The sequence below is a fragment of the Giraffa tippelskirchi genome, chromosome 11 (genome assembly GCF_054371585.1).
Source record: "Giraffa tippelskirchi isolate mGirTip1 chromosome 11, T2T-mGirTip1v1.2.pri, whole genome shotgun sequence".
Taxonomy (NCBI): Eukaryota; Metazoa; Chordata; class Mammalia; order Artiodactyla; family Giraffidae; genus Giraffa; species Giraffa tippelskirchi.
The window spans coordinates 38,505,993-38,518,704 of NC_137285.1; the positions used below are offsets into that span (position 1 = coordinate 38,505,993).

At 35.6% G+C, this 12,712-nt stretch overlaps 1 long non-coding RNA gene across 1 annotated transcript in view; it reads left to right on the forward strand.

The window, feature by feature from the left end:
- Window positions 1-10,446, forward strand: part of LOC145525367 (uncharacterized) — a 93,773-nt gene extending 83,327 nt beyond the window's left edge. Inside the window, exon 10 of the long non-coding RNA XR_014068142.1 lies at window positions 7,560-10,446. This is a non-coding gene — a long non-coding RNA (uncharacterized LOC145525367). The remainder of the gene's footprint in view (window positions 1-7,559) is intronic.
- The last annotated feature ends 2,266 nt before the right edge of the window (window positions 10,447-12,712 follow it).

Here is a 12,712-nt window from a genome sequence, read left to right on the forward strand (position 1 = left end):
TGTATATATTTGATTTACTATCTTAATGAATGCATAGGTCTATTGTATGCTAAGTTTTAAGTGGTAAAATATGCCGCTATTTTCCTTCCTGATAAATTAAGTATCAAAGCACTCTGAATTAAGAAATCTAGAAGCCCTTCGTCCTAACTTTTGCCAAATATGACAAAATGTAAATTATATTTATAATAGTAAGGCCTACCTCAATCATGTTCCTGCTTAAAATTAATACTGTCAAATACTAGTTAAAAATATTAATATTTGTAGAAAAAAATCAATTATTCTGTTTCCTTTTTGCCCAACATAATGAAAATCTCTACCCTTATATGGCGAATTCTTAAGTTCATGATCCCACTTGCTAGTACTCAGGTAGTACTTACCTTATCAATCTGGTTTTTATCTGAATGCAAGAAATATTTGCTTTGTATCTTCAAATAGAAAAAAAATTACTAGAGAATATTTTAGAAGTTGACAATCTGATTGATAAAATACCCTACCATTCTGGAGTAGATTGATAATAATCATATCATCATGATAATCATATACAAAGTCATATTCTCAGTTTAGCAACAGAATTCAATTAAAATAGAATTTACTGAAAAATATTATTGTAATTACTGAAAAGTCACAGGGGTTTTGAAGACGAGGATCTACTAAATTTCATTGTCTCCATAGAAGATGTGTAAACAACCATATAAATTTATTCAGTGTTAACTTGGATTTATATAATTTAAAAAAATTTTTTTAAAGAAAGAATTTAGACACAAATGATATTGAGACATTAACATTTTTAGGCAGGTTAGTATTCTTGCCCTTGGAAAAAGAGCTCCTGGTTATTACAGTAGACTTACTGAACAGAATTTGGGCCTTAAGTTTGCATTCCTCCAAATTCTTAAATAATAGAGAAGTATAATCAACTTTCTTCAATTCTAATCTGGAGTTCACAGAATTTTACAGGTAAAGTGAAAGTGTTAGTCACTCACTGATGTCCAGCTGTATTTAACCCTATGGACTGTAGCCTGCCAGGCTCCTCTGTCCATGGAATTCTCCAGGCAAGAATACTGGAGTGGGTTGCCATTCTCTTCTCCAGAGCATCTTCCCAGCCCAGGGATTGAACTTGGGTCTCCTAAACAAAATCCTAAAAATTTTCATTGCTAGCTGCATGAAGGGATAGGTTAAAATAAAACTGTTCTTGAAAGAGTTAAACTAACTTTCTTCTTCCCTCCCTCCCTTCCTTTTTTCTTCCTTCCACTGTATTTATCATATGCCTATGTATCAGGTGCAGTGAAATGCATCATGCTAGCAGTTAATGTGCTACTACAAATGGCAATATTAAAATTTTCTTGTTTCCACATGTGTGTGCATGCACACACACACAGTATTTTAAAATCTTGTGTTACTCCATTCTAAATTCCTTTTAATGTAGGTATATGGCAATTACTTGTTTGGGAATATATGTGAAAAGCTAAACAGTTTCACTGAGTTCTAAAATGCTCTTGTGTGTTCAGAGACTTTTTCAAGTATAATTGCAATATTCAATGCTTCTAAACATTATGCTCTTTCTTCTTTTCTACTGCATGCTACACAGGACCTATGATATGAATAGAAAAACCAAGGTCACAGATGGAATTGGTAAAAGGATTCTTGAGCCTGTGAATATGATCTGACTGGCAGTCTTAAAATCCTCTTTTCCTAAGCTATCTGAAACTGCAGCCAAACTTTAGAGCTAATTATATATAGGAATGTAATACTAAGTTTATTTTTAAGGCAATCAATGCCCTTGAAGCCAAACTTCACATACAGTGAGATTCCAGCATGCCCTGAAGATTAACAGCAACTCGCAGTGTGAGGTGAAATTATTTAATGCTCTTGAAAGCTACCAGTCAGAATTGATAGTGTCAGTATTTTTCAGAGAACTAGAACAAATGATTTCACAATTTGTATGGAAATACAAAATCCCTCGAATAGCCAAAGCAATCTTGAGAAAGACAGATGGAACTGGAGGAATCAACCTGCCTGACTTCAGGCTATACTACAAAGCAACAGTCATCAAGACAGTATTGGTGCTGGCACAAAGACAGAAACATAGATCAATGGAACAAAATAGAAAGCCCAGAGATAAATCCATGCACCTATGGACACCTTATCTTTGACAAAGGAGGCAAGAATATACAATGGAGAAAAGACAATCTTTTTAACAAGTGGTGCTGGGAAAACTGATCAACCACTTGTAAAAGAATGAAACTTGAACACTTTCTAACACCATACACAAAAATAAACTCAAAATGGATTAAAGATCTAAATGTAAGACCAGAAACTATAAAACTCCTAGAGGAAAACATAGGCAAAACACTCCCTGACGCAAATCATAGCAGGATCCTCTATGACCAACCTCCCAGAGTAATGGAAATAAAAGCAAAAATAAACAAATGGGACCTAATTAAAATTAAAAGCTTTTGCACAATGAAGGAAAGTATAAGCAAGGTGAAAAGACAGCTTTCAGAATGGGAGAAAATAATAGCAAATGAAGCAAATGACAAAGAATCTCAAAAATACTGCAACTACTGCAGCTCAATTCCTGAAAAATAAATGACCCAATCAAAAAATGGGCCAAAGAACTAAACAGACATTTCTCCAAAGAAGACATACAGATGGCTAACAAACACATGAAAAGATGCTCAACATCATTCATGATCAGAGAAGTGCAAATCAAAACCACAATGAGGTACCATCTCATGCCAGTCAGAATGGCTGCTATCAAAAAGTCTACAAACAATAAATGCTGGAGAGGGTGCGGAGAAAAAGGAACCCTCTTACACTGTTGGTGGGAATGCAAACTAGTACAGCCACTATGGAGAACAGTGTGGAGGTTCCTTAAAAAACTGGAAACAGAACTGCCATATGACCCAGCAATCCCACTGCTGGGCATACACACCAAGGAAACCAGAATTGAAAGACCCCAATGTTCATCGCAGCACTGTTTACAATAGCCAGGATATGGAAGCAACCTAGATGTCTGTCGGCAGATGAACGGATAAGAAAGCTGTGGTACATATACACAATGGAATATTATTCGGCTATTAAAAAGAATGCATTTGAATCAACTCTAATCAGGTGGATGAAACTGGAGCCAATTATACAGAGTGAAGTAAGTCAGAAAGAAAAACAAAAATACAGTATATTAATGCATATGTATGGAGTTTAGAAAGATGGTAATGATGACCCTATATCCGAGACAGCAAAAGAGACACAGATGTAAAGAACAGACTTTTGGACTCTGTGGGAGAAGGCGAGGGTGGGATGATTTGAGAGAATAGCATTGAAACATGCATATTATCATATGTGAAATAGATCACCAGTCCAGGTTTGATGAATGAGACAGGGTGCTCAGGTCTGGTGCACTGTGATGACCCTGAAGGATGAGATGGGGCGGGTCAGGATGGGGAAAATATGTACACCCATGGCTGATTCATGTGAATGTATGGCAAAAACCACCACAATACTGTAAAGTAATTAGACTCCAATTAAATTTTAAAAAATAAAAACAACAATCTCATCCCCATTTCATCTTTGGTTTCCATAATTCACTATTCTATTATTTTTTGTTGTTCTCTAAAGGTAAACAGAAGTATACAGTGAAGCAAAGAAACTAAAATTTACAAAAGCCAACTGTATTAGAATTCATACATTATCTCAGGTTAATTTTTAAGAAAAATATTTGAGATAGGCTTTATAACTAATTTCCAGATGATGAAATACACTGATTGAGGTTAAGCACTGGATCTGCATAAAGAGAAAGATGTACTGACATAGTCTTTCATTCATTCAGTTGATCACCTAACAAATATTTGTACAGGAGGACTGATGTTGAAGCTGAAACTCCAATATCTGGCCACCTGATGTGAAGAGCTGACTCATTGGAAAAGACTCTGATGCTGGGAAAGATTGAGGGCAGGAGGAGAAGGAGATGACAGAGGATGAGCTGGCTGGTTGGCATCATCAACTCGATGGACATGGGTTTGGGTGGACTCAGGGAGTTGGTGATGGACAAGGAGGCCTGGCGTGCTGTGGTTCATGGGGTCACAAAGAGTCGGACATGACTGAGCGACTGAACTGAACCGATAGGAATAAAATAGTTTCAATTTGGACTGAAAATCCTATAATGAGATACTGTTTTTGAATTATATTCTGCATATTGTAATATTTTGAATTTACATCACTCAGTGTTTTCAGGGCCATGTTATCCAGATATAGTTGGGATTTTAATTTTCATATACTGTGCTTTCATTGCTATGATAACTGTGTCTAAATCTTCTTGCTATTTAAAGTCTTCGAGATTTGTTAGAATCTAAAGTTCAAGAAAGAAAATATTTTCTTATTCATCAAAGAAAATCTCCTGAATCTAAGATACTGCCTTATTAGGTTCTCAATAATGATTTATTTGAATGAATGTATGAGATTACAGAAATATGATATTTTTGTAAGTAAAGTCAGGAAATATTTTTTTTTCAATTAAATAATTAAATTTACATCTGGTTAAACTTAGGGATAGAAATCATGGCAGTAATTTTCAGCTTAGAAGTTATCTGATAAAACACTGAAATTGTGTACATCATTTTGATTTTATCCATACAGTGTGGAGCATAAATTTGAAATCAAATTTACAAACTTTTGCATAGCAAAGAAAACCATTAACAAAATGAAAAGACAACTTACAGAATGGGAGATCTTTGCAAATGAAGCAATCAACAAATGTTTAATCTCTGAAATATACAAAGAGCTCATACAACTCAATAACAATAAAAAACAAACAACCATATTCAAAAATGGGCAGACGACCTAACAGGCATTTCTTCAAAGAAGACATACAGCTGGCCACCAGGCACATAAAAAGATGCCCAACATCTCTAATTATTAGAGAAATGCAAATCAAAGCTACAGTGAGGTATCACCTCACACCAGTCAGAATGGTATCATTAAAAAGTTTACAAACAATAAACACTGGAGAGAGTGTAGAAAAAAGGGTACCCTCTTACACTGTTGGTGAGCATGTAAATTGATTTAGCCACATTGGAGAACAGTATGGAGGTTTCTTCAGAAACCAAAAATAGAGCTACCGTATGATCTAACAATCCCACTGCTCCTGGGCATATATCCAGAGACCATCATAGTTTAAAAAGATGCATGCACCCCAATGTTCATTGCATCACTGTTTACAATAGCCAAGATATGGAAGCAACCTAATGTCCGTTGATAGAGGAATAATGATGTGATATATATATATACACACACACATACATACATACCCACAATGGAATATTACTCCATCATAAAAAGAATGAAACAATGCTATTTGCCACAACATGGATGGATCTGGAGATTAGCATACTAAGTGAAGTAAGTCAGAGAAAGACAAATATATTGCTTATTGTACAATCTTAAAAGGCATAAATGAACTTATTCACAAAACAGAAACTTACAGACTTAGAAAACAAACTTACGGTTACCAAAGGAGAAACATAGCAGGGAGGGATTGGGAGTTTGAGACTGAGTAGTATATACATACTACTACTGTTAAAATAAATAATCAACAAGGACCTATGGTATAGCATGGGGAATTCTGCTATTATGTAAAAACCTGAATTTAAAAAGAATTTGAAAAAGAATAGATACATGCTTATTCATAACTGAATCACTTGTCTGTATACCTGAAACTAACAACACTTTTCATGAATTATCATCTAATATAAACTTAGGATAAAAGCACTTATTATTCATTTTTAAAAGAGAAATGAATGTCCAGGGGTGAACACTGTAGTGAATTGTTGGAAATTAAATGAGGATTAATACCCTGAGTAAGGGTATTAGTAAGGGAAGAAGATGATCACAAAAAGAGATCAGTCAAGTTTAGGTCATCTGGACCTTGGTAAGACATGGATAGTAGTTTTAATTTTATTCAGAGGGAATTATGAAAAGTATTTTATATAGGGCACTTACATCAAAAGATTGGTTGATCTGAAAGAACACTCTGGCTAGTGTTGAGCATTAACTGAAGAAAAATACAGCTTGAGGTAAAGATATTAGTTTGAAGCCTGTTGGGTTATTCAAAGGATACCAAATATTAGTATAGACTGAAGATATGATACCAGCTTTGTTTATAGGAGAGGGAGTGAAGACAAGCAAGTGAACAGATTTGAAAGAGATCTACAATATACAAATTTAAGAACTTAGTGGTAGATTACGTATAGATAACCTGCAGATAAAAGCATCACGGATGTCTCTGAAGATTGTGGGTAGGACTCTGGGGGTTTGGTAGTGCCACACTGTGTGATCATAAAACAGATCAATACACCGAGAAGAAAAATAAGCTTAGGCTTATGCATATTGAACCTAACCTTCCTGTATGTTATAAAGTATCCAACTAGCAAAATAGATAAAAAAAAAATCTGGAACTCAACAGTGAGCTCCACACAGAGAATACTATGGAATTTCAACATAGAGCTGGTAACATAAAAGTTGTTAATCTCACCCGGAGAGATGACAGGTTCTTGAACAGAATCATCAAGGAATCCAGAGTAGGAGATGAAAATTTTAAACTCAGATTTCTTCTGGGGCCAGTCAGATGGTATAAACAAATAATAAAGAACAGTAATAGCATAAAGAGATGATAAATGACCACTGACACTGGGATTCAAGGTTAAGGGTCAAAGAGGTGATGGAGGCTGTAGTGGCCACAGAACAGATGCCTTTCAGGTAGAGCTGTTAGTTAACTCTGAACAATCTTTCTTACTATAAAATGTATCAAGGAAAGCTCAAACTCTGGATATTCATATAATTGTTTAAATACTGTTAACAAATTTTTAAACATTGTGAGTGCCAAACAAAACACAATGGTTGATCAGATTCTACATAGAGCCACCCCATTTTAAGAGATGAAGTGAGAAAAAAGAACACCAACAGAGGAGACTGGGAATGTATGAACAGAGATACACAAATGCAGTGATTTTAAGGAGTTAACAGACTCCCTTATCCACAAGCAAGTGGTGATAAGCTGTGGGATAACAGATCCTTGTGCTTGGAAACTGCTTCAAATATTAAACAGTCTGTATTGAAGTCGTTCACAACATTGCCTTCCATCTCCTACTGTTCATCTTCATCATGTAGGATTTATTATGCGCCCATGGCATAAGCTGCAGTGCTAGTTGTTCAACTAGTAAACGGAATATACAGTTTATCTTTTTATCAGAAATATTTATCATTTGCGGTTTAACATTTTTTGTAATCCAACATATTGTTTCAGGAATGTGTTCATCCTAAGTTCTCTTTAACATGAAGATATTTTCTTCTATTTTTCTTTCCTTAAATAGCATGGCAATATATCCTTATTGGATGGTTTTCTTGATAAGATTTTGCAAATGCTCCAACTGGAACAGAATGTGATTGCCAGGATCTGTGTAGTTGGACTGACAGAGAACGTTTATTTTTTGAGGGATTTATTGGATAGAAGTCAAACACTATATTGACTTGGCTCTAACAAGCTTTCCCTTATGCACCCTATACAGTATTATTCTTCCTTGGCAAATGTGAAGTGCTAACTCCTCTCCCTTGGGATTGAGACAGATCCTTCCCCAGCAGGATGGACACGATAACCTCACAGGTATTTTTCTATTCATGACTGCTGTGATCTAAGTCCAATAGACAGCTCGAAATATTAAAACATTTCATTTAAAAATAATTACACTTAAATTATCTTAAGATATATCCTATGAAATATATATTAGCTTTAACATATGTTGCAATATTCTGAGCAATTTCTTCCAGCTGTATTGCACTCTGTCCTAAAGTTTCCTGAAACAAACTTGGGAAACCCAATGTCCTATGTATTTTTAGGAGTGTTAAAACTGAATTCAATTTGTGAAGAATAATATTTTCTCAAGAACTGTATCAATCTATTAGACCCTCAATTTTCACGTTTTCTTATTTACAAATGTCACTCTAATCTATAACTTTCCTTATAAAATCTGTCCTTCAAATATGATGAAAAAAACTATGTATGCTTCATATTTAAAATTTCTACAATATATTATCTGAGTCATAGAAGTAAATCTTAGTATTTTAAACAAGTCTTTTATGAACTATCTGTCCAAATAAAGCACATAATTTTGTGCAAAATTTTACTATAATATATATATGCACTTGAATTAAGTATCAATGCAACTAATCATTTCTGTTCACCTATCAGCTAAGTAGCCTGTTCCTTCACACTTTGGCATGTAAACTTTATATTTGTATGACAGCAAAGTTAATACTTACTATTCTTTATGGATTTTTTGGTCTCCTGTAAATGAAAAAAGCTGGAGACACTGAAACACCAAATGGAAAGTTTCAAAGAATAAATCAAAAGCTCAGGAAGAAATAGTGGAACAGACTGCACATGTCATTATTTTATTCTTCTTCTCCTTTGCTAAAGGTCTATTACATGGCTACCACAAAGTACATCTATCTCTGGTCGCTCTATTTACCCACCTCATTCTTCCTTGACTCCTACTTATCTCTTATTGTCTTTAGTTTCTGACCTATTACATTTTTTAATCAGTTCATGAGGTATAACTAACATATAAAAGCTATACATATTTAACAGATACTGTGTGGATCACAATAAACTGTCGAAAATTCTGAAAGAGACGGGAATACCAGACCACCTGACCTGCCTGTTGAGAAACCTGTACACAGGTCAGGAAGCAACAGTTAGAACTGGACATGGAACAACAGACTGGTTCCAAATAGGAAAAGGAGTACATCAAGGCTGTACATTGTCACCCTGCTTATGTAACTTATGCAGAGTACATCATGAGAAACGCTGGGCTGGACGAAGCACAAGCTGGAATCAAGATTGCCGGGAGAAATATCAATAACCTCAGATATGCAGATGACACCACCCTCATGGCAGAAAGTGAAGAAGAACTAAAGAGCCTCTTGATGAAAGTGAAAGAGGAGAGTGAAGAAGTTGGCTTAAAGCTCAACATTCAGAAAACTAAGATCATGGCGTCTGGTCCCATCACTTCATGGCAAATAGATGGGGAAAGAGTGGAAACAGTGGCTGATTTTATTTTTCTCAGCTCCAAAATCACTTCAAATGGTGATTGCAGCCATGAAATTAAAAGACGCTTACTCCTTGGAAGGAAAGTTATGACCAACCTAGACAGCATATTAAAAAGCAGAGACATTACTTTGCCAACAAAGGTCCATCTAGTCAAGGCATGGTTTTTCCAGTAGTCATGTATGGATGTGAGAGTTGGAATATAAAGAAAGCTGAGTGCTGAAGAATTGATGCTTTTGAACTGTGGTGTTGGAGAAGACTCTTTAGAGTCCATTGGACTGCTAGGAGATCCAACCAGTCCATCCTAAAGGAAATCAGTCCTGAATATTCGTTGGAAGGACTGATGCTGAAGCTGAAACTCCAATACTGTGGCCACCTGATTCAAAGAGTTGACTCATCTGAAAAGACCCTGATGCTGAGAAGGATTGAGGGCAGGAGGAGAAGGGGCCAACAGAGGATGAGATGGTTGGATGGCATCACTGACTCAGCGGACATTGGTTTCGGTGGACTCCGGGACTTGGTGATAGACAGGGAGGCCTGGCATGCTGCGGTTCATAGGGTTGCAAAGAGTCGGACATGACTGAACGACTGAACTAACTAACTTATTGAGTTTTAAGGTAAGTATACACTCCTGAAACTATCACCATACATATGCCATAAACTCATTCCCTCCAAAAGCTTTTTCCTGCACTATTTCTTTACTATTAATGTGCCTGTCTGTACAACAGAAACACTCAACAGAAGATTTACTCTTTTAGTAAATCAGGGAAGTATTAATCTAAGCACGTGTGCGGCATACTTAGTCACTCATTGGTGTCTGACTCTTGTGACCCCATGAAGAGTAGCATACCAGGCTCCTCTGTCCATTGAGTTTTTTCAGGCCAGAATACTGGAGCGGGTTGCCATTTCCTTCTCCAGGGATCAGACCCAAGTTTCTTGCATTGGAGGCAGATTCTTTACCCACTGAGCCATTGGGGACACAGACAGTCTAAGGATATATGTTGCATGTATGTGCTAGTTGGTCAGTCATGTCTGACTCTTTGCAATGCCATGGACTGTAGGCCACCAGGCTCCTTTGTGCATGGGGTTTTCCAGGCAAGAATACTGGAGTGGGTTGCCATTCCCTTCTCCAGTCTAAGGATAGAAAGTTTCAAATACACAAAATGAGTAACTCCTAGATCTACTGTATAACATATTGCCTACAGTTTACAAAACTGTATACTATATACCCATTGTGTCTTCTAATATATAATCCACCCTGACCTGGGACAAATAAAGCATGTTTCAGGTAAAATGTAGGGAAAAAAAACAGAAGAAACTAAATAAAGAAAAGAAAAAAAAAAAGTAACTTTCTCTGTCTCTTACATGCCCTTAACTGTAAGAAGGCTGTTTACTAGCAACATTTTCAGTATTTATACCAAGGCTGAATGCCTCAGTGCATCATACATTGTTCTTCATCACCACTTCCCATATTTAACTATCTCTGGGCCCTAGGATGAGATAGTTAGAGAGCATCACTGACCTAATGGACATGAATTTGAGCAAACTCCAGAGGATAGTGGAGGACAGAAGAGCCTGGCATGCTGCAGTTCATGAAGTCGCAGAGTTGGATACACCTTACCACTGAACAACAACAATAGGCCCTAAATACTTTTATATGTCTTATAAATATCTTATCAAACCTCTTCTTTTCAACCTGTCAAGGCTAGGCACTATCATTTTTCACCAATAAATTTCTAACTATTTTCCCTATAAAGGCTCTTATCTCACTGAATAATATTAAAGATGCATGTTTGTCATGCCATTTCAACCCACTCTTACACAAAACTTGCATATTTCCAAATATGTGTAATTCCCAAATGTTTTCCTCCTATCCACCCTTGCTAATTTGCTTAGCATCATTCTCTGGCATCATATCTAGAATTATTCAGTCCCTCAAGCATTCCAAATTTTATCCACCTATAGGCCTCTCTATCTGCATGGGGTTCTCTTTGCCTCACCCTTCAAGAATACTACACCCACCACCACATTCCACGTGTCCATCAGCTCTTCCTCTTTCTATGACAGCTTCTCCCCAAATTCCATTAGCTCCTCCAGTCTACACTTTGTAAAGATTCAATACTTCTTTCTGACAATTCATTGCATTTATGTTTAATTGTCTTATGTGTGTCTTTCTGCTCTGGATTCTAAAACACACGCATCCCTAGTGTTTACAGTATTTGGTATATTAGAGAGCTAACAAATACTTAATAAGAAATAAACGAAATAAAAATACCCACATTTAAATCATTTGGCTCATATTTTGAGATATGAGATTCCTAAATGAACTCACCACATATGACTCACAAAAGTATCCCTGATTAAAAGTAAAACACGACTTGATCTATACTTAGTGCTTATGTCTTCCTCCTTAATATATTATGTTAAAATGATTTATGAGATGAATTATGAGTCAATTTAAAATCTTTTTCTATTACTATTTGATGCATCCAAGTAAAAGTTACCAAATCAAGCATATCTAATTTTTATTCTTTAAACTATAGACAAATCCAAAGGCAGAAACAGACTTTTTTAAAATCCTAAAGGAAATAGTGATACTCTGACTACATTAGTTTCATTATCAAGACATTGTTTTTTACTTACCTTCTGAATCTCAGGTCAGAAATTTTTTTTGAAGTATTTAGGGGGTATTTTTTAAAAGGAACAAATTCTTAGGTATTGATAAATACTTTGAATTTTTTTCTTTCTTTTTTTTAAAATTTATTTATTTTAGTTGGGGGCTAATTACTTTACAATATTGTAGTAGTTTTGCCATACATTGACATGAATCAGCCATGGGTTTACATGTGTTCCCCATCCTGAACCCCCTTCCACCTCCAAATTACAATACAGAGTATCTTGTTTTATTCACTAGAAAGATGCCACAATTATATTTAAAAATATTGTTATTCATCCATTCATTAATTAATCCATGAAGTCTCCTCTGATGCCATTTTTCTTACTATTCTTTACTTTCCCTAGACCACAGGATTTGTTTAGAATATCCCTCCAGGTCTGTTTACCTTACTGCAGTGAGAGAGGTCGTGCTGTGACATGGTTAACAGTGTGGCCTCAAGAGCCAGTCAGCTTGGATTTGAATGACTTTGTTATTTGCTAAATATAGCAACATTTCTTGAACATCAGAAATATGGAAAAATTAATTTGATGGCCTTTAGCTCAGAATGCAAATGCTTACAAGGTTGCCTATAAGCCCTAAGTAAATAATCTGCCAACCTCAACATCAACCTACATTTCTGAGGGAAAATATCCTATGATCCGTTACCTCAACAATCTGAAGCATGTCACTTACAACATTATTAATACCATCTAAAGGTCATTTATTTCAGGCATTTCCTTAAACACAGACAGTGGTACACACACACACACGTAACACAGTAAGACAATTTTGGACAGTGCCAATATGCTGCCTGACTTCTTTGGGGCAGTTTTTATTAATGTTTATATTTTATAATTCTTCATTAATATAGGAAAAAGTTATAACTTTTATATTTTAGATTTTCAACTATAGGGGAGTAAGTTTATTATAGGTATTTTTTCTTGCAACTTTATAGATGA